Below are 22,652 nucleotides of genomic sequence, written 5' to 3' on the forward strand. Positions count from 1 at the left end.
AATTATGAAAAACACCCGGGGTACTTGTTATATATCTTCTTTATTTGTAGATTTAAAAATTTTTTTATATGAAAATATTAATTATAAGTAAATAAAAATAAATTGTCAAATATGTTAAATTTATTAAATTTATCTATATTATATAAAACACCTGGAAGAACTTGTTGTCACTTTAAACTTTCATATAATTTACAAAAAATATTCAATCATCTTCATATTGTCATTCGTGGCCCTCGACAAACTAGTGGCTTCTAATGTTTTTAAAAATTTATTTGGATTTTTTTTTATTCAAAATAATCCCTGCTTAATGGCTAATATGTACCCCACCAAAATCTGAGTCATGTCTACACAATTAATTAAAATTTAAATTGAAGGTATTAAATTGCCATAAATATTGTCAATATTTTTATATATGAGATGAAGATTTTCTTATCATTTAGAATTAATATTAAGTCTGAACAACCTTTATAAAAAAAAGTATTTAGTGAAAATGTAAAATTTTGAGAAGTTACTTTTGGTATGTTAAAATTAAATTTTGCATTTAAAAAGCAATTTTGTCCTAAACATTTTTAAACCTACTTAGGAACCTTATTAAAATACATATTTAGCTTAATTTTAAATCTCAAAGTTTATTAGTTTCTAAATTATTTGAGAAGGAAATATCTGCTCGGGAAACACACCATCCCCGAATTTCATAATAGTGAGGACTGGTTCCAATGTTATAAATGCTCTTTTTGGGCACATGGATCCTGTTGCAATTTTAATCCATTTTTTATTTGTTTCAATTGGTAACAAATTTTACTAATTTTTTATAATTATTTTCCATTATGACTTATTTATATCAATAAAGTAGTTACAATAATAGAAATATCATTCTAAAGCACTTCTAACATATTTCAAATTTAAAGCACAAAATGCTATTGTTTAAATTCCCTGAAATAAAGCTCATGCATGTCCATTCTAATTATTTCAATACTTTTGATGACTTCCATAACAAATTAAAAATAAATTTCCTCAATGAAGATTTCAAAATTTAAAAAAATAGCCTTGGAATTTTTTTGAAATCAGATGTTACTCAATGCTACTTAAATTTGTAAGAGACGTATAAACATGGATAATTTAATAAACTATGTAGAAATAACTATGTTGGTAGAATAAATGGGGTGAATCAGTCGATTCGCTAGAACCGTAGGGAACCAATATGAAAGTAAATCATGAATATTATATTAATAAGTTATTATTTTTAATTTGCTATTTATTTTTAAACTTTGCAACAGATTGCCATGATCAAATAATGGGTCGAAGGATGGCATCGCCTTTAACAAAAGTGTGCAGGTAGCCCACCATACACTAAAGATTTTAGGTAGAAAAATCGAAATCGAACAGTATTTAAAACCTTTGGCAAAAGGAAAGGCCGAAATGAGATTTCTTTAATATTCCTTGCTGATTTAGGCAACTATGCAATGCTTAATAACAATCTCTTTTTATGAGTTTATACTTTTTAGTATTGTTAATGTAGCCATTTACATTTTTAGAAAGTTATATATAACTTTAACTATAGTGTTGTTATTTTAACTAGTTACCTATGATTAGCTTTTAGGAAAAATATAACTCAAATTAATTATATATATATGTTTACGTCAATGTGTTGTTTTAGGCAATATGTACATTGACTGATTTTTTCCGGCAAAGGGTTATAGTAATAGGCAGGGTGAATTTGTTATTTCGGCAATGTACAAATTGCCTGGTTAAATGAGGCAATGTATTATTTTTGTAATATTATATTATTAATAATTTTTTCCTTATTAATAATAATTTTTTCCTTATTATTAATAATTTTTTCCTTATTATTTATAATTTTTTAAGATTAATATTTTACTTGATTAATATATAATATTTTTTTTAGATATAATATAATTAGGGGTAAGCAGAAAATAATTCCCCGGAAAAAAAATCCCGGAATATAAATCCCCGGAAATTAATTCCGGAAAAAAAATTCCCGGTTAATAAATCCCCGGTAAATAATTCTCTGGAAAAAAAATCCCCTGGAAAATAATTTCCCGGAAAAAATTTCCCCACTATATATTGAATTGCTAATGCATTGCTAAACTGCTTTGCTAAATAGCAATCAATCATAATCAATCATAAATAAATCAAAATTTTATTATGTATATTTTATTAATGATAATTTTTTAAACTTTTTTTAAAATATACTTAAATCATTTTTTTATTATAAATGAAGAATATAATAAAAAATCATATAGTATATAATTTTATTTTTATTTAATATTATTAGTAAGAAATATATTTTTCTAGCTTATTAAAACAAAAGTACATTTTATTCAATTTTAAAAATTAACAAATATATATCCGTAAGAGGGCGTTATATGTTTTAATATGTATCATTTTAGGAAACCGGAATGATGATTGGATAGCCCTTTTTTTATATTTGGGTATATATACATATGAAAAACCTAAAAATTAAAATTTTTTTTTAGGTTTCTTTGATGTTTAATTTATGAGTAGGTTTAGAATAGTAAAACAATGGAAATTTTCTAAAGTAAATATTGCTGGCGTTATTTATCAAAATCTCTTCATTTTTGTTTTATACGTGTATATTTACGTGCTAAGCATTATCCTAAAAAATTTTTTGAAAATAATTTGATTTGACCGATTGCCGAGCTCAAAACCGACCACTCACTAAATATTCGATTGACCAACTAGTAATATTTGAAAAATGTTGATTTTCGTTTTATATATCTATAAATACGTATAAAACATAATCCTAAAAAATATTTTTAAAATATCGTGATTTGGCGGATAACCGACTCGTAGCTCACCCAATGACTAAATACTGAATTGCTGGCGTTATAAATCAAAATCTCTTAATTTTTGTAGTACACTTTCACTGAAATATTAATTTAACGTTTACAAAACATATTTTTACCTATTTACCTTAAAAAAACTCAAAAAAGTTTAAAAATAACGATTATGACAATTGTCACTTTTTTATAGTACACTTTCAATGAAATATTAATTTAACATGTTTAAAACATATTTTTACCTATTTACCTTAAAAATACTCAAAAAAGTTCAAAAATAACGATTATGACAATTGCCACTTTTCTATAAGACACTTTCACTGAAATATTAAGTTAACAAGTTTACAAAACATATTTTTACCTATTTAATTTGGAAAAACCCAAAAAAGTTCAAAAATAACGAATATGACATTTGTCACTATTACCTAAAAAATTATCTATCAAAAGATATATAATAGATTAAATTACGTAAAATATAAATATATATTAATCATTTTAAAAATATATATTAAAAAATATCAATCAAAAAAATTTATTAAAAAAATCCTATAACACAAAAGTTAAAAAAATTAGCGATCAAAAGATATATCAAATATAAATTAAAAAAATATATATATTAAAAAAAAATATCAATCAAAAAAATACATTTAAAAAAATTTATTAAAAAAAAATCATATGTTCTTAAATCAATTGGGTAGAAGAATTTCGTTAAGGACAGGGGTCAAAAACGAGTCCCTATCTCTTAAACAAAAAGTCCAATTTGAAATCCTAAAGGGGAACTACAAATGTTTCTTCGAAACACTCCCATTTCCCTCCTAGTTTATCAAATATAGTCATTGTTAATTTTATATATATTTTGCATCGCAACTATATTTAGATTTTAACCACAAAAAAAAATATTTTTTCGTTATAATTAAACAGTTATGTTTTAATATATATATATTTTTTTTCCGAGTATGTACTATATTTCTTTTTTATATATCATTAGATTTCAAAATATAGGATTAAAAATTTAATTTTTTTTTTTACACAAAAAATAAAAAATATAAAAAAGAATATCAATCAAAAAAATATATTTAAAAAAATTTATTAAAAAATCATATAAACACAAAAAATAAAAAATATCAATCAAAAAAATATCAATCAAAAAAATATCAATCAAAAAAATATATTTAAAAAAATTTATTAAAAAAACATATAACACAATAAATAAAAAAAAGTAGCGATCATATGATATATCAAGAAAAAAAATATATATTTTAAAAAAAATATCAATCAAAAAAATATATTTAAAAAAATTTAATAAAAAAAAACATATAACACAAAAAATAAAAAAAATTAGCGATCAAAATATATATTAAAAAAAATATATATTAAAAAAAATATCAATCAAAAAATATATTGTAACAAATTAAAATATATTTTAAAAAAAATATAAAATAAATTTATAATAATAAATTAATATTAAATAATAATAAATTAATCTAAATTTATTAATTTGTAAAATAGAATACATTGCCTGGCTATTTCGACAATGTATACTTTGCCGAAATAACAAAATTACCCTGCCTACCACTACCTCACATTGCCGAATATTTCACATTGCCGCTAACATATATACATTTATATAATTATCCAATTTAACTTCTAATAATATGCAATTTGATTAACCTCGATATAATATACATGTCGGAATAATATATCTCATTCATTTTTTATCCATAATTGCTAAATCAATTTATTTATTTATTTATTTTTTACCAAAAAAAAAATTATAATTCTATATAATATTTAACTTGACCGAAGACCGAAAACCGCGCGACCTTTTACTTCGTCGCCAAATAATATATCGATTAAGTTTTTAAAAAAAACTATAATACTTTTATTTGTAATTCTTTTGGTATATATACATTTATATAATTATCCAATTTAACTTCTAATAATATGCAATTTGATTAACCTCGATAATATAATATACATGTCGGAAGAATATAATATACAAATATAAGGTGACCTTTAAATATATCTTACAATAATAAATATTAAATGTAACATATATGAAGATCAATCTTTCTGTAATTATACAACCTATATATTGAAAACCTTAGAAATGATAATTCAAGAACTGTTAATTACGAGATATCCTTTTTTTTTGACTAGGTTGTAGATAATGGATTGGAGGAGGGTAAATTATCTCAATTATTTGAAGCAAGGGGCAGAACAATAAATGTTTTAAATAAATTCCACGCGTTTGGAGAGATGTTTATTAAGTATAATACCACAATCCCACATTTGCGTAGTGCGTATGTTTAATATAGTTAATGTCGTATTAACTGCCAATCGTTTTTGTCTATCAGATAAAAATTTCGAAAAACCATTGTCATTAAAAATTAATAAGAAAAATTTTTTATAAATAAAAATATTATTTATTCGCTATATTATATTGCATTTATAATTATATTATCAAAATAAAACTATATTATTTTTTAACATGGCTTATATAATGTGTTAAAATATATAGGATATTTATTTATATTAAATTATATTTTAAAAATAATTTATCATTATATTTTGAACGAATGTGAAAGTGGTGAACGCGAACGTGGTGAACGCGAACGTGAACACGTTCGATTTTTATCTATGAACGTTAAACGCGTTCGATATTTTTAGAAATGTTTGCAGCACTAATAATATCTGATATTTTGAATTTTCAGTCTCAATTTAGATATTTAAAAATTTATTTATCATTTTTATTTTCATTCAACATTAAAAAAAAATATATATATATAAAGTAGTATAATTATTTAAAATAGCAATCAACATATAAAAAAATATATGACAAAAATTAAAAAATGATTTAAAATCTATAAAATGAAAAAAAAATGAAAAATATTATAGAGGCATAGATGATGCAAATGGATACATCAGGAGATAATAATTTTCGGGTCACCATAAGAGAGTTTTATCCCCTAAAGATTTCAAGAAAAACTATTTTAATGCCAAAGTTACCTAGAGTGATAAGGTAAAAATATAGCATTTGTAAGAAAGAATGTTCGAGGTGTTTCGAAGTTTCGGCGACCATGATTAAGAGATATAATGATTTGATTTAGTAAATGAGTCCATACAGGTATAGTCTAGAGGTAGTTCTCTACACCAAGAAGAAGATATTTTTATATCTGGACGTTTGTTGTCTAAGGTATTGATTTCTAGAGGTTCTAGTGTTAATTGAATGATAGTAGTAGAAAGGACCTTATATACGAGAACATTTAATGCAAGATGGTGCTAATGTTTGCCTCTTGAGTACTGCAATTAATGGCGTCTTTGACCATCAACGTGTGGGATGATTATATTTATGTTGAGGTGGAGGCCAGATCAGTAGTTCTTCTAAAGATAATTAAGTGCCCAGATTCTTACCTAATTATCATCTTATAAAATAAGCAATAAGATAATTTAATTTATACTCTTTATTAGTAAGTAATCATAAATCAATATATCATATATAAAATTTAAATTATAAATAAAAAATTTAGTTGAAAGAAATATGGGCAATCGTTTTTTAAAATGTGAAAAAACCTGCCATAATTTAAAATAATTGAACTCGTTTTTAATATCTACATATTTTTTTGAGAAGTACGGTGTTTCCCCATAATTGAAGATATAGGCCTTATGTTTATGCATATCTTAATGACCCCTTCAAAAATTTCTAAAACGTCGGGTGAGAACATTGGTATAGGGATTTATTTCTATAATACCAGCCTTCAACACAATTTGTTGTTATGGAGACACCATCTAACTTATAATGTTATATATTTCATTTAGCATTATAGAGATGAGCTACAGTTTCGTTGCATAATTTATAACTAAAAATTTAATTTTCACTAGGATTTCTACGTCTTCGGATATTGGTATTCTCAATAGGAATTAAGTTCATTTTTTCAAATATTTCTGCCAAGGCATTAAATAAATTTCCGAGATTATCCTCTGGGATATAATCAAGGTCCGATAAACCCCTGTTATACAATCCGAAGTCATCATTAGACTTAGACTTATTTTAGTCCCTAATTGTTTATTTTTTAGATGGAAATAGCTTGGTGACTGTTCAAAATCCAGCTCCTAAATTTTGAATATTAAAATACATAATGTTTATGTTTATCATCCTTGTATATGACTTATTCGGGAATCAAATCAGCGCATGTTATCAATTACGGTCCTTAAAACTTCTAATTTTACCTTTTGCCACATACACTCTAGGTAAATGAAGCATCACTTTTCCTAAAAATTGTAGGAAAAAATAAGTTTCTTATATTTTAGTTTATGATTGGAATATGATTATGCCTATATAAAATTTTTAATTTTTTATATTTCCATTTTCTAGATTTATAATAATATATTTTTATTTTTCCTTATTTCTTAATTTTCATAATATGGTTATTATGTTGCTATTTTAATTATACTTTTTACATATTGCTATTTTAAATAATTATTACAATATAAAAATATTTTTAAAAAATAAATAAAGTCTAGTGATAAAGTGACGCGGTATCCAGGGATGCGAACCCGGCAAATCGGTTTAAGGTTAATAAAAATAAGTAGGTTCGGTTCAGGTGGGTTCAGCTCTGGTTTAAGAATTTTTGAATTGATAAAAAAAATATTCTATATTTAAATCATAATTAAAAAACTAGACATAAATTTGGTATAAAAAATAAATTTTTTATTTTATTTATAGGCAAAATATAGCTAAAAATACAAAACATAGTCATGTATAGATTTAAAAAATTTTATTTAGACGTATTTCTTTAAATTAACAATATCCAATATAATAATTTTTACTTTGGCTTGTTCACTTTCATTTTACTCTAATTAATAATTTTTGAGAATAAGTTAAAAATTAAAAATAAATGGCGTAAATGAATTTAATTGTTTAATATTTATTAACAATCCAATAGGAATCTTTGAGAATAAATTTTAAAAAATTTAAAAATGGAGTAAATGAATTGAGTTGTTTAAAATTTATTAACACTTCACTTAAATGGAAATTTGAAAATATTATAAAATGTCATGTAAATTATTAATATTTCTGTTTACAATTATACAAATATCTTATATAAATTTAAACAATACACTAAACCTGGTTGAACCCGGGTTCAAATAAAATTTCCGGGTTCGTTTCGGGGTTTTGAAAATTTTATAAACGGGGTTCAGGTTCGGTTTGGGTTCAAAATTTTCCCCAAAACTCGGGTTTTCTTTTTCGGGTTCAGGTTCGGTTCGAACCCCTGGCGTTATCAAATGATTCAGTGATAAAGTGTAGTCGTGATAAGGTGTCGTCAATATAGTGTAGTAGTGATAATCGTGTCATAAATTGTCGCTGGCGCATCGCGGTTACTATAAACGAGGCCTAACTTTGCAAATGAAAGAATATAATCATCAAAAAATACCTTTTTTTATTCAACGAAAAAAAAAATAATCAAAAAAAGAATTTAATATGATCGTTATTTAGTAAACCATTATTTTATTTTTACAGTAGAAAATTGAACTCCTGGAATAAGGTCGTTAAACGTGGTTTAAAATTTTTATTTATTTTACCTTGACATTGCCCATCTTGTGAGAATTTTCTAATTTGGAAAGTAGATGAGATATGTTTGGGTCTTGTCCCGTTATCGCCGATTTATACTCATCAGAATTTTTAATTAATTGTATTAATCGCATTAAATTATGTTCCATATCATCTATTTGTTTCATAACATCCTTTATCTTTTCCAAATCCTTATCTAGTGATGAAGCCAATTCATTCATTTAATAAGTATATGTTTTCACATAATGACTTAATAGATTTTTTTATAGAAACAATGACATATAAAAATAGATTCTATAAATAAATTTAATATATAATAAGAAAATATCTTTTCAAAAAGTTAAATTCCTTTACTTTGGGATTTTAGAAATAATAAATATTGTGTAAATGTCTACACAATTTTTCCAAAAAGACGCTATCAAACACATGGTTTTCTATCTAAGTTTTATATTTCTACCTATTTGTATTTTGTTAGACGTTATTTTTATTATAAAATTAGAAAATGGCATGAACGAATAGAGTTCTAAGAAAATATATAATGGCTTAGGATTCATTTCTTATTATTTAAAAATTAGCATCCATTTATAAAAATATATTATATATTTCGTTTAAAAAAAAATAAAATTATAATGCAAATTTTAATAAAATAACTTTCCCTGAGGTGCCATAGACCATTATATATAATAATATTTTATATTTTCTTGTTGTCAATGAATATAGGAACTGTCAAAAATCTACTAAGATGGCAATAGATTGACAAAGGTTTGTCCGACCAACTTTACGCTTAAATGATGTTAAAATTAAAGATGTATGTAGGGGAGACCGGGGTAAAACGATAGGCATTTTCCATATTTACCATAAAAATTTTAAACAAGAGGCAAACACAACAAATTATAGATCAATGTGTAGCCCCATCCCTCATCTACTAGACATAAAAAAGTAGATTCCTCTAGCTATAATATTTTAGGAGCTATGATTAAATATGTCAAACTACTTCGCCATTTTACCCTGTACCCAGGGTAAAATGGATAAGCATTGAGGTAAAGTGGTTAAAATAATATTTGAAATATATTTTTTATTTTATTTAACAAATATTACAAATTTAAGATATATTTATGAATTTTATTTACAAACTAATCAATAAAATAAGGACATGTAAAGTAATTATCATAATTAGCACATTTAGAATGTGTCAATTCAAGGCACATTGTACATTTTAACCATTCATCGCCCTCGTGACTATTTTTATAGTTATTGCAAATAACACATAAACAATTCTTTTTTGATACCCCTTTTCTTCTCTGAATAAAAATTTCAAATTTCAATATTAATTTAGTAACCTTATTGCTCAATTGAAATATATAATATATTTAATAATTAATACTCAATTCATATACAAACAATATAATTTAATTACTTGTTTAGCGTTAATCCTATAAATGACCTATTTTCTTCTAATATTTAGTCATACAATCTAGATTCTTCTTCATTTGTAAATATTTGTTTATGATGAACTGAACCTTTAATACCATTTTTATATCTTCTTCTCAATGTTGTATAAGGTATGTTATATTTTTAAGCAGACAAATTCAATGAAGTGTTATTTGTTATTTTTATATTTTATAGCTTCATCTATTATAGTTATATCTCTGAATTTGGTTTTTATTTTATAATTTCTCATTATTTGATTAATACAATAAAAAATTATAATAAATGAATTAAAATATAATGTGAATAATTTTATATATTTTAACCGTTTTACCCATAACAGCTTTACCCCAAGGTGACACATTCTATAAATATCGTTACTGCGTGATTTCTAGTATAGATATAAATGTCAGATAAATTTTATTTTATAGCTAATACATCAAGGAACATGTGTGCCAAATTCTGAATCATGAGGATATGTATATTTAACTAAAAGCAAAATATACTAGAGAATGATTTTTATATTTTTTGGGTAAAAAACAGTTTTTTGACAAAATATATAAAACCAGGTAAGTTTTTTAATAGGTAAGAAATTAGATATAAAAATACATCTTCACACCAAATTTAAAATCTTTGTGCTCAAGGGTTAAAAAGTTATTCGCGTTAACATTGTTACCCCGTCAATCGCTTTACTCCGGTCTCCCCTAAATTTTAGTAGAGTTCGAACGTATTATATAAATTATTATATTATATAAAATGAAATCTTTTTTAAATAATTAATTAGAATAATATGATAGTGAAATTTTAATTATACTAAATTGAATTATAAAATAATTCGAATATTCAAATTATTATAACATAAGTTGATATAAATAAACATTTCCAAAAACACCATACCACAACCATTACCCATTTTCCTCTCAATCTCATTTTATATGTGCTTCACAACTCACTCCTGAAAACGTGAGGAAAGCTATCTCCCTTTATCAAAATTCCTCCCATGGTCATAATGGTATCATTCCTATTACTTTAGGACATCACCTTTTCCACAATCAGCTCACAAACTACTATCCTTACTGAAATTAATAACCTCTGCAATCAAATAATGAATGGGGAGTACCAAATTTTATTTCTTTCCCCCATGCTTTCTAGAGCTAGGCTAATTGCATTGAAGCCCAATAAATAAATTCAGCCCATTACAGTTGTTTTGTCTTTCGTCACCTAGTTGCTAAAATCATATCTTCAACGATAAAACGTGAAGTATCTCGTTTTCTCAACCCTTTCAAACTAGGGGTTAATATTTCTGGTGGTTGTGAAGCCGTTGTATAACTTACTTAAATTCACTTAGAAAATCAATCTACTAATTAGTCCTTAATTAAAATTGACTTTTCCAATGTTTACAATTAAGGCCGTCACTAGCCTTTACAATATAGAGGGCTCAACTAAAAATATTTTTAAAGGGGCTTTGCCTCCATACCCACTATTTTGCGGGCTTTCGGCCCGCTTTAGTCCGGCGTTTTATATTAATATAATATACTTTTTTAAGTGAAATTTGCAAACTCTGAACAATTATTCTGAATTTTATCTTTTGTCATTTATTATGCATGCAAATAGTAAAAGTAAAAAATACAAAGAATTTCTAAATAAAATATTTTTAATCCAAATAATTTTTCCATTTATTGCAATATTAAATATTTTCGATTGCGAATATAAAAAATTTTTTGTTAGAATTGTGTTAAAAAAAGGCTTGAAAAATGTAAATTGGTAAGAAGAGTATCGTGATTAATTGTGTTTACGTTCTCTATTAATATTTAGAAATATTATATATAGGTTTGCATATTTTAGATAAAAGTAAAATCCGACATTTTGAACATCATATTGGTATGATTAAATGTGAAAGGAGACAACATAATATTATTTTTAATGAAAATAATAAAATTAGATATATTTTAGTGAGAATAGGTTGTTTAAAGTATCCTTGGATGATAACCATTTGACCAAAGGTAAACCCTAAAATATTTTAGAGTTTAAGATTAATATTCTCAAAACCAATAAAATTTTCCTATCGATATTTTATTTTTCTTAAAAAAATGGTCAAATATAAAACAATACAAGTTGTCTTTAAGAGTATTATTATAGGTTTCAATTTTGAGCGGCTTGTGTAAAAATAGAAATTATTTACATTCATTATCTAGATAGAAGCAAATTTTTAAATAATATATCATCATAAGCATTAGGAGCAAAATATCTACACTCCTAGAATAAGCCATTTTTTTCGGCTGGCGCTGCAAGGTTTAGCCAAAATTAGGCTAATTTTTTAGCTCCAACTCTATGGCTAACCGATTCGATTTTTTAAGGCTGAACCTATTCGGCTCGCGCTTTAAGACTGAGTCGACATTTATGGCTCGCGCGCAAGCTGAGCTGGCTTAGAAGCGATTTTGCACACTAGATCCTTCTTAAAATTGGTAGAATTTGTTTGAAACTGTCTAGGAAATCAATAATAGGGATCTAAAAATAATGCAGAACGTTAGCGACAAGACTAAATCACCTAGTTTAGACGTTAAACAAGAGATAGTTCTCGATAAACTGCGAAATCTATAACCAGAGATTAAATAAGATATAGAAGAGAAGAAGATATTAAGAGATATAAATTTTATGGAGGGAAAGTTGTCAAAAAAGAGATACTAAATGAGGAGAGTGTTGAATAATCAAATTCTTAATCTTAAACGAAAATTCAATTTACCTTATGATAAGGCCAATCGTGTATATAGAGTGAGCGACCCCATTATTTTACATGACCAAATCCAATAGCAAAATGAGATTAAGTATATAAGAGGGTATCACTAAATCAATGGATAATAATTGTTAAGAATCCTTTACCAAGAATAAAACAATTGTTGGCTAAAAGGAGACTTAATATTTTCAAAGATGATTTTTCTAATACATATCTGCAGATTAAGGTGAATGGCAAGTTAAATTTAACTTTTAAAACACAATGGATTGTTTGCATTTAGGAGACTAATTTCAAAAAACGATATCAGCTATTTTTCAGGGATTAAGTGGAACAATATATTATTTAAATGATATATCTATATCAGATAATTAATAACAAGATAGGAGACTAATTTTATTCTAGATAGAATCTTGGAAACTAGTCTTAAAACAAGAAAAGAGCATATTTGGAGTAAAAGAAGTAACATATTTAGCCATGTAATTAAGGGTAATTAAATCGCGCCCATTACATAGATTATTAAAAGAATTATGAGCATGAGAACACCAAAAATCGTTTTTAGGAGCTACCAATTATTATCATACGTTCATATCGAATTAAGCAGGGATAGCGACACCGTTGTATATTTTTTTACAAAAATAAGTATTAAAGAAGAAAATAATAGTTTGTTATTTATATTTAACATTAATTTGCTCGATGCGTAGTATAGTCATCTAAAATTAGCATTTATTTGCTCAAGCACAGTTTAGTAATCTAAAATTAACATTAAATTGCTTGATGCTTCGTTTAGTCATCTTAGAATAACATTAATTTGCTTCAGTGGCCTCTACACTTTCTGAGTGATGGAAGCAGAATACCGTCCCTGAAAATCCCCCCCCCCCCCAACCACCTTCAAAAAAATGGATAATTATTTTTTGACACCCATAAATTTCAAAAATAATTTTTATTGCGCCTTTACATCAGAACCAAAAGAATACTATTTTTTAAAACAAAATCTACAAATAACTATTTTAAAATATAACTATTCATGTTTTTTGGGAACTTGTAGTCCCACCTCCGTTTTTATAAAATATTGTTTTATTTTATTTTATATTTGATATGTTAATTTTAATATTATTTTATTTGATAGAAGTAATAAAAGGATATTATATTAAAAAAAAAATTATAGATTTATATAATAATTTTATTTTTTCCATAGTTGTGAATATAATATATTATAAAAAATTCTAAAAAGGCTGGTCATTTTTTATAAAACATATATTATTTATCTTTAAAATATATAATATAAATATATAAATATAAAAAAATTATATACTTTAAAAATATTATTTTTAAATTAATAATTTAGACAAAGAAAGAGAAAGCGAAAGAATTGATAATTTCATCAATATTTAATTGTTTAAATAAATTTTTTTCCATTGGTAAAATGTTTAAATTATTATGAAATGGATCTTTCATGGTACTACAAAGTCTTGTTTTAATAATTGTAATTTTATTCATGATCCTTTTGGCAGTACAGAGGTAGGAATGGTTAATAAATATTTATATAAAATTGTTAACTTAGGGAAAGCAGATTTTAAAGTAGACGTTAAGGTAAATTAAATAATAGTTTTTCCAGTCTGAATCATAAGTCTCAGAATTATTCTCATCGTCAGAAGAAAAAGCTAATTAATGTATTAGTTAAAATATTTTAATTAAATAAATTTACAATCTATATTATAATTTTCCGATGTCCTCACTACGTCATCGTGACGTCATGTCATCGCTACGTCATGTCATCGCTACGTCATGTCATCGCTACGTCATGTCATCGTTACGTCATGTCATCGGTACGTATTTATTTATTTATTTTTTATTTGTTATATTTTTTTAAACAGATGTTCATACCAAATTCTGAAATCAGAAGAAGTAATTTATTTGTTGATTTTTTATGAGACTATCATTTTCCTTGACTGAAATCGGAGTGCCAGATACCAATTTTTAGAGATTATCATTTTATTTGAATTCCTGAAATCAGAAGAAGTAATTTATTTGTTCATTTTTTATGATCATAAGCTTATGATGGATGATATTCCCACTATTTCTAGAGAGGTTAACCTAATATTGACTTATATTTATTCTTTTGTTTTTATTTTAGATCATGTTCATTGCATTTATACCCTTTATATTATTCTTTGTTTTTATTTTAGATAACAAGCCCTGTCTTACCCATATTTAATGATTGTACAGGTGGTATATTGATTCCTCATCAAGTTCAATGCATTTAGTTTATTTATTTAATCTTTTGTTTCTATTTTAGATAACAAGCCATGTCCTAACCTCAGTTAATGATTGTATTCCCACTATTTCTAGAGAGGTTAACCTAATATTGACTCTATTTTTTATTTATTCTTTTGTTTTTATTTTATATCATGTTCATTGCATTTCTATTCTTTATATTATTCTTTGTTTTTATTTTAGATAACAAGTCCTGTCTTACCCATATTTAATGATTGTACAGGTGGTATATTGATTCCTCATCAAGTTCAGTGCATTTATTTTTTATATTTATTCTTTTGTTTCTATTTTAGATAACAAGCCATGTCTTACCCATATTTAATGATTGTACAAGTGGTATATTGACTCCTCATCAAGTTCAATGCATTTATTTATTTTATTTATTCTTTTATTTCTATTTTAGATAACAAGCCATGTCCTAACCTCAGTTAATGATTGAATTCCCACTATTTCTAGAGAGGTTAACCTAATATTGACTCTATTTTTTATTTATTCTTTTGTTTTTATTTTAGATCATGTTCATTGCATTTATATTCTTTATATTATTCTTTGTTTTTATTTTAGATAACAAGCCCTGTCTTACCCATATTTAATGATTGTACAGGTGGTATATTGACTCCTCATCAAGTTCAATGCATTTAGTTTATTTATTTATTCTTTTGTTTCTATTTTAGATAACAAGCCCTGTCCTAACCTCAGTTAATGATTGTATTCCCACTATTTCTAGAGAGGTTAACCTAATATTGATTCTATTTTTTATTTATTCTTTTTTTTTTTTTTATATCATATTCATTGCGTTTATATTCTTTATATTATTCTTTGTTTTTATTTTAGATAACAAGCCCTGTCTTACCCATATTTAATGATTGTACAGGTGGTATATTGATTCCTCATCAAGTTCAATGCATTTATTTTTTATATTTATTCTTTTGTTTCTATTTTAGATAACAAGCCATGTCTTACCCATATTTAATGATTGTACAAGTGGTATATTGACTTCTCATCAAGTTCAATGCATTTATTTATTTTATTTATTCTTTTATTTCTATTTTAGATAACAAGCCATGTCCTAACCTCAGTTAATGATTGTATTCCCACTATTTCTAGAAAGGTTAACCTAATATTGACTCTATTTTTTATTTATTCTTTTGTTTTTATTTTAGATCATGTTCATTGCATTTATATTCTTTATATTATTCTTTGTTTTTATTTTAGATAGCAAGCCCTGTCTTACCCATATTTAATGATTGTACAGGTGGTATATTGACTCCTCATCAAGTTCAATGCATTTAGTTTATTTATTTATTCTTTTGTTTCTATTTTAGATAACAAGCCATGTCCTAACCTCAGTTAATGATTGTATTCCCATTATTTCTAGAGAGGTTAACCTAATATTGACTCTATTTTTTATTTATTCTTTTGTTTTTATTTTAGATCATGTTCATTGCATTTATATTCTTTATATTATTCTTTGTTTTTATTTTAGATATTTGTCAGGCCGCTCAATATGCCCTTTTATCTCTGATGAATATTTTGTCTAATTGAAAATTATATCAAAGTACATTTTTAAAATTTAACTAAATGAATATAACAATTTTTAAGGTTCCTACTTTTTTAAAAGCTTACCATTTTGTCGGATCCACCATTGCTCTATTATCCCTGCTGATTATTTTGTATAACGCACAAAAAATATACATAGTACATTATTTTTATTATAAATAATATTATATATTATTTTATATCTATTCCAAAAAATCTTCATTTTATTTCAATAATAATGTTTATTTATATTTTTGCCTGATTTTTTTATTTGTCTAGGCTAACCCAACCTTATTCCCTCACATTGCTACAAAACATGATGATTCTATTATTAAAGATAAGCAAAGAAAATAATGACGAATAAACAAACGCCTTACCCGTTCTAGAGTTACTGGTAGACAAAATAATAAAGAACTACGCTTGAAATGAACTCATCTGGAGGTTTTTTATTATCTTATGTTTTATATCTATGTTTATTTTATTTTCACCCAGTTCTCCAAATGATTTTTCTATCACCACTATGACAATCCCTATGCCACCTCCACCTATTTTTTAACAAAAATAAACATTTTTATTTATCACTAAATTTTATTATCTCATTCTTTTCTTTCTATCTCTATTATCTATTAACCACTATATCTCAAAACCTTATCACCTTTAATTTATATAATATAATATAATAATTTATACCTTCTTTTTCCCCCGATTTTTAATCTAATTTTTTAATTACCTTACAATTAATTAACCTTTATCTTAATAACATTACATTTATCATGTTATTTTTTAACTTTTATAATATCATAATAGACTTGATAAGTCCCCCAAAAATTTTATTTGATGATAGCCCTCCAACTTATTAGAAATATGCATCTAATATTGACCCTTCTACCGGTTTTACATTATTTTAATGTTTGTTTAATTTCAACAATAGTATATTTATATTTTTGCCTGATTTCTTTATTTGTCTAGGCTAACCCTAATCCCTCACATTACCAAACATGATGAATCTATTATTAAAGATAAGCAAAGGAAAAAATGGCGATTCAACAAACGCCTTACCCGTTCTAGAGTTACTGGTGGCCAAGATAAAGGCACTGTGAACTCCTCTGGAGGTTTATTTTGTTTTTTATCTAATGTTTTATATCTATCTGTTTATTTTATACACCCAGTTGCCTCCAAATGATATTTCTATCCACTAACACAATCCCTATGCCACCTCTACCTAATTTTTAACAAATATAAGCATTTAATTCCACTATCATTCACCTCATTAGGAGTTATTATAAATAATACTTTATCCGATTCCCTGAGGAACTTTCATGAATATTTAGAGAGATGTTCAAACGTGAATGTGTAGTGCAGCCAATTTCATTAACATTATTAATGGGAAAATATGCGATAGTTTTGTCATGGCCTTTATAACAATACTTACGACCGTTTTATGGTTGAGTTGACAATGTCGTTCATGATTCTATTTTAGAGGGGTATACCAAAATTGACACTTTGGCAGAAATATCATTTCGCGTTCTTCTCCTCAGATTATATAAATTGGATATGATTTTTAAATAAAAGGTAACATCTTTCTTAAAAAAACGAATAAAATTCTCATTCTCCGTCATTTTTGACGGGCTATCTACTAGTTCTCATAATCTGACAAATCTTTAGATTCTTTAACCGCTAGGGCACGTGTAATAATTACATTTCCCGTCTTAGGCTTCCTATATAAATATATCGAAACTTCAACATTTCTTCAAAAATTGAATTTAATTTAAATGGTAAAATACAGATATCCTCGATTCGATATCATCTTTAACGATTGACTTTTCCGCCATTCCCTTTGGTGTAAAAAATAATGTTTGATTTAAAAATTACATCGATTCATCATTAAATCTTTCATTAAACTGCATAATAATTACCCCCCCCCCCCCACTTATTTAATTTAATATGTATTAACCCTTTCGGTGGCGGTATTGCAAATATAAAACCATCTTTCGACCTTTATATCTTCTAAAGGAGTTAATCATATAAAATGAAACCATCACGAATATATATTAAAAGATATTCTTTTTCATATGTTTGTGGAGGAGTTATATTTTAATTTTTTTTTTGCGCATTTATTTCAAAATACGTTTTCAACGGGCATTTTTCTTAAAATGTAAATTTAATTATAAGTCAGTATATTCATCAAATATTATTTGAATATATATATTCCTCACTATATTATCTATCTTTCTAATATTTATTTTTCCTCAAATAAATAATATTTATATATTACTTTGATCTTTTTAATGTGGTATATTAACCTAATCATTGCCACTTTACAACAATATTTTTTTTCGACTAAACTATATTTTTAGGTATGGATGAGGTGTGATAATTCAGGATATATGAATGATTTTAATATCTATGCTGGGAAATATGAAGAGGTTTTAAGTAATCTAGGTTATAATATTGTAACAAAGTTTTGCGAAGGACTTCAAAATCATAATATTTTACGAGTTATACTATATTATCCGATTTAAAAAAGAAAGGTAAATATGCTAATGCAACGTACCACTATGTCTAAATAAAAATAGAAACTGTTTCGAAAGTTTTCACAAGGTTTCTATGATATGAATTTGAAACCACCAGAGAGAGCCGCCATTTTAAATTAAAATAATTTTTTTTGTGGGTTTTATATTATACTATACATGAATCAATAAAAAAATTACTAAATATCGTGTTGCATCATATTAATTTTATCAGGGAACCTAAAGGATTAACAGAATCACGAGGTCGTCCGATATCATATACCAAGTAAAACATTAAATAAATTTAAAAAAAAATTTTTTAAGTTGCTTCGGAATCTCCCCTCCCACCCCCGTTATAGGGGCCACTGATTTGCTTGATGCATCGTTCATCTAAAATTAACATTGATTTGCTGAATGCGTAGTTTAGTCATCGAAAATTAACATTAATTTATTCGATGCACAGTTTAGTAATTTAAAATTAACATTAATTTGCTCAATGCGTAATTTAGTCGTCTAAAATTAACATTTTGCTCGATACTCAGTTTAGTAATTTTATATTAACATTTATTTGCTCGATGCATAGTTTAGTCGTCTAAAATTAACATTTATTTGCTCGATTAAAGAAAAAGGGAAATTTTCAACTTTGGAAAAAGTATTAAAAAATTTTTATTGGGAGGGGGTGAGGTCTAATAATAAAAAAATATAGGGGAGAATAAATTTTGTCATTGTTCAGCAAATTTAGCTGTTGGTTTATAAAATTTAGCTGTTGTTTAGCAAATTTGGCTGTTGTTTAATTGTTACATGACGACCAACGCTATATATCATTACTCGCAAATTTAAAAATATCTTATATGCTTACAGATGTTGACAAATATTCATCCGATTATATTGATAAAAATAATAACTGCATTGCCTTAATCAGAGAAGAAAACGAAGGAATATTTATTATAAGCCACTATTTAGTTAAATATTTAAATTTCTGTGACAATGTTATATTAATCACTTTTGATGAATCAATAGCACACTATTATAAACTTTTGATTCGATATGGTAAGAACCTTTATCAGGAGATTGATAGGAAAAGATTAAAATGTTATAGTATTTCTTATTTCTTAAGTAATAATGAGCAATGCCAAGTGGAGTTGATAAAATCACTTATTGATTTAATTGATATGCATGAAAAAAGTGCATTTTTAATTGATAATTTATCACAGTTATTGTTAGTGAATCAATCATTAAGCAAGATATTAAATCTAGTATACTATATATTTATAAAATATAAATCATCTAAAAACTTAAATATTATTTTGGGACTTTTTATACCACATCCATCCAGTCTAATTACAGAAGAATATAAAATTGAAGCATTTATGAATAAAATTTGTAATGTTGTTTACAAAGTAACAAAAATAAATTCAGGAAAATCAGATGATATACATGGAAAAGTATTTTAATATATTAAATATGCAAGTTAATTTATTTTTTAGATTTCAATATCTTCAAACCAAAATCAAATTAGTCACTTTCTCTATAAGTTAACTGAAAGAAATTTATATTTGAATATTTTATAATTATTTGTTTAAATTTTAATCTATATGATCATTTAAATATATATGAAGATCCAATAAAAATGATATTCTTATTTCTTCTCAAATACATTATTATATTTGTATCATATGAAGTAATAAAGATATTGAACTACATTTATTAGAAAATAATTTATAATTAAATTAATGTTCTTCAAAAGTTATAATAATAATTAGAATAGAACATTCCATTCTATTATATACATTACATTCCCTTTATTAATTTTTAAAATATATAATATTATTTGTCAGATATGATAAGAATTTATTATAAAATGAATAATGTTCCAGTTCTAGCACATTTAATTTTTTTTAATCTTTGTATATTATTTATATTATCTTTCTGTCTGATATGATAGGATTAAGAATAATGCAAATAAGAATGTTTCCAAATACATGTGTGGACTATCTCAATATAATGAATTCAAGAGATTCAAAATTTTAATTTAGGAGTACAATTCATCTGTAAAAAAGGGAAATCTCAGTCGTTACTATAAAATTAAAAAAAGCCATCGGGTCGTCTCCCATTCATAAAAAGACCTGGGGGTTCTAAAGTGGCAGGAAAACCTGTGGACTGTAAAGCCTGTTTTATGAGAGCACTGCATCTGTTATGTCAAATTGAACGTCCACTGCTAAAGATGCATTGGAGGCTTTGACAACCAGTTTGACTTACTGGATTCTTGCACTTGGTGCACTTATATGAGATGGAGGCTGTCAGATTTAAGCGAATGGCTACTGCAAAGCTGAATTCTTGGTTTGACAGCTCGAGGTCAAGATTTTTAGAGGGAATGGTGTCTAAGTATTCATATCCAGAACCTTGGCCGAGAGAAGATAATAAGGCATAATCTTCAGATAGCAGGGTTGAAAAGAGGTAATCATCGGACCTTGCAATCATCGGATTATCTCAATATATTTTTTTTATATGTTAATATTATTCTTTCTTTATTCTCATTTGTATTTTATTAATGATTAAATCTGTTATTTCTTATTTTTCAATCTATTTTTATTATAAATTTATTTTAATTACTCTTTTTTATTTTGAATTTATCATCTCATGTTCTGGAATTAAATCATTTAATCGATAATTGCCAATTTCAATTTTGTTCATTTCGATAGATTTATTGTTTATTTGTGTCAGGTTTATTTTATTAATTTCTACATTTTTTTTATCATTTTTATTATTGCTCCATTTTCTTTATGTCAGATTTTATTTATATCATAATTTCTATATTTATCATTTTTGCTTTGGGTTTTTCAGTATTTTACATTTTTACTATGACTTTTGTCGCCACTGTAGCATAAGGATCTAATAAAGATATTGAACTACATTTTATTAGGTAACAATTTATATTAAATTCTGTTCTACAAAAGTTATAATAATTGTTTAATATTATTTATAAACTTTTCTATTTAGTTGGATATGATTAGTGTTGTTTAGTAGTTGAATGCATTCACTCCGACTTAGAGCCTGTAGTCAATTTAGTTGACTAATTTAGTTCAGAACTTGAGCAAGAACTTAAGAATGTAGTTCATTATGACCTTAAATTAAAAAATAGTTATTAATTTTTATTTTCTTTTTTATAGAAATAAATAAAATTAAGAATGTGGGAAGGCTTGCCTAGATAATTTTTTGATATAAACCCCGTTTTTCAGTAAAAACTTGATTTTTATTGTGAATTCAAGTCATTTAATTCAGCAGTGAAATCAAATAAAGGTATCTAAATAATTTAGATTTAAAATCTTTTGTTTTACCAATCATTTTCCTTTGCTAAATGTACAAATATTGTTTATTTACCCTGTAAAAATATTGGAAACAAATGGCTCTTACCCCCTTCTCGTGTAGCCTAGGTATATTTCATAAAAACCTACTCAAAATTGATGTGTTTACAACAAAACCTGGGAAATTCTTGCTTCACTAATTTGGCATTTTATCCCTTGCAGGGGTAGTGAGGTAGAAATCCAGACCTAGTTTATTCAGTAGCATGTTAGAAATATATCCTATAAATTTCATAAAGAGACTACCTTTGCATCAAGCAAAATAATAAAATTTTTGATAGCTTTTGACAGATTAATATCAGATATTCATTATGAATTTTTTGAGTTAACTATAAAATAAATATGAAATAAAAAACATGCCGATTTTATTTTATGATTATTTTCGGTTTTTGACATTTATTTACATTATAT

General features: G+C 25.3%; 3 long non-coding RNA genes across 3 annotated transcripts; all 3 read left to right on the forward strand.

Moving 5' to 3' along the window:
• The first annotated feature begins 14,449 nt into the window (after positions 1-14,449).
• Positions 14,450-14,762, forward strand: LOC135927390 (uncharacterized). The gene is made up of 3 exons (XR_010572071.1): positions 14,450-14,575; positions 14,609-14,644; positions 14,743-14,762. It is a non-coding gene; the product is annotated as an uncharacterized LOC135927390 (long non-coding RNA).
• A 1,287-nt stretch (positions 14,763-16,049) lies between these two features.
• LOC135926049 (uncharacterized) lies at positions 16,050-16,366 on the forward strand. The gene is made up of 3 exons (XR_010571777.1): positions 16,050-16,108; positions 16,156-16,212; positions 16,317-16,366. It is a non-coding gene; the product is annotated as an uncharacterized LOC135926049 (long non-coding RNA).
• Positions 16,367-16,440: 74 nt separating this feature from the next.
• LOC135927496 (uncharacterized) lies at positions 16,441-17,476 on the forward strand. Its single transcript, XR_010572100.1, has 3 exons — positions 16,441-16,528; positions 16,649-16,810; positions 17,339-17,476. It is a non-coding gene; the product is annotated as an uncharacterized LOC135927496 (long non-coding RNA).
• The last annotated feature ends 5,176 nt before the right edge of the window (positions 17,477-22,652 follow it).

Source organism: Gordionus sp. m RMFG-2023, chromosome 3 (genome assembly GCF_954871325.1).
Source record: "Gordionus sp. m RMFG-2023 chromosome 3, tfGorSpeb1-WG-v2, whole genome shotgun sequence".
Lineage (NCBI taxonomy): Eukaryota > Metazoa > Nematomorpha > Gordioida > Chordodea > Parachordodidae > Gordionus > Gordionus sp. m RMFG-2023.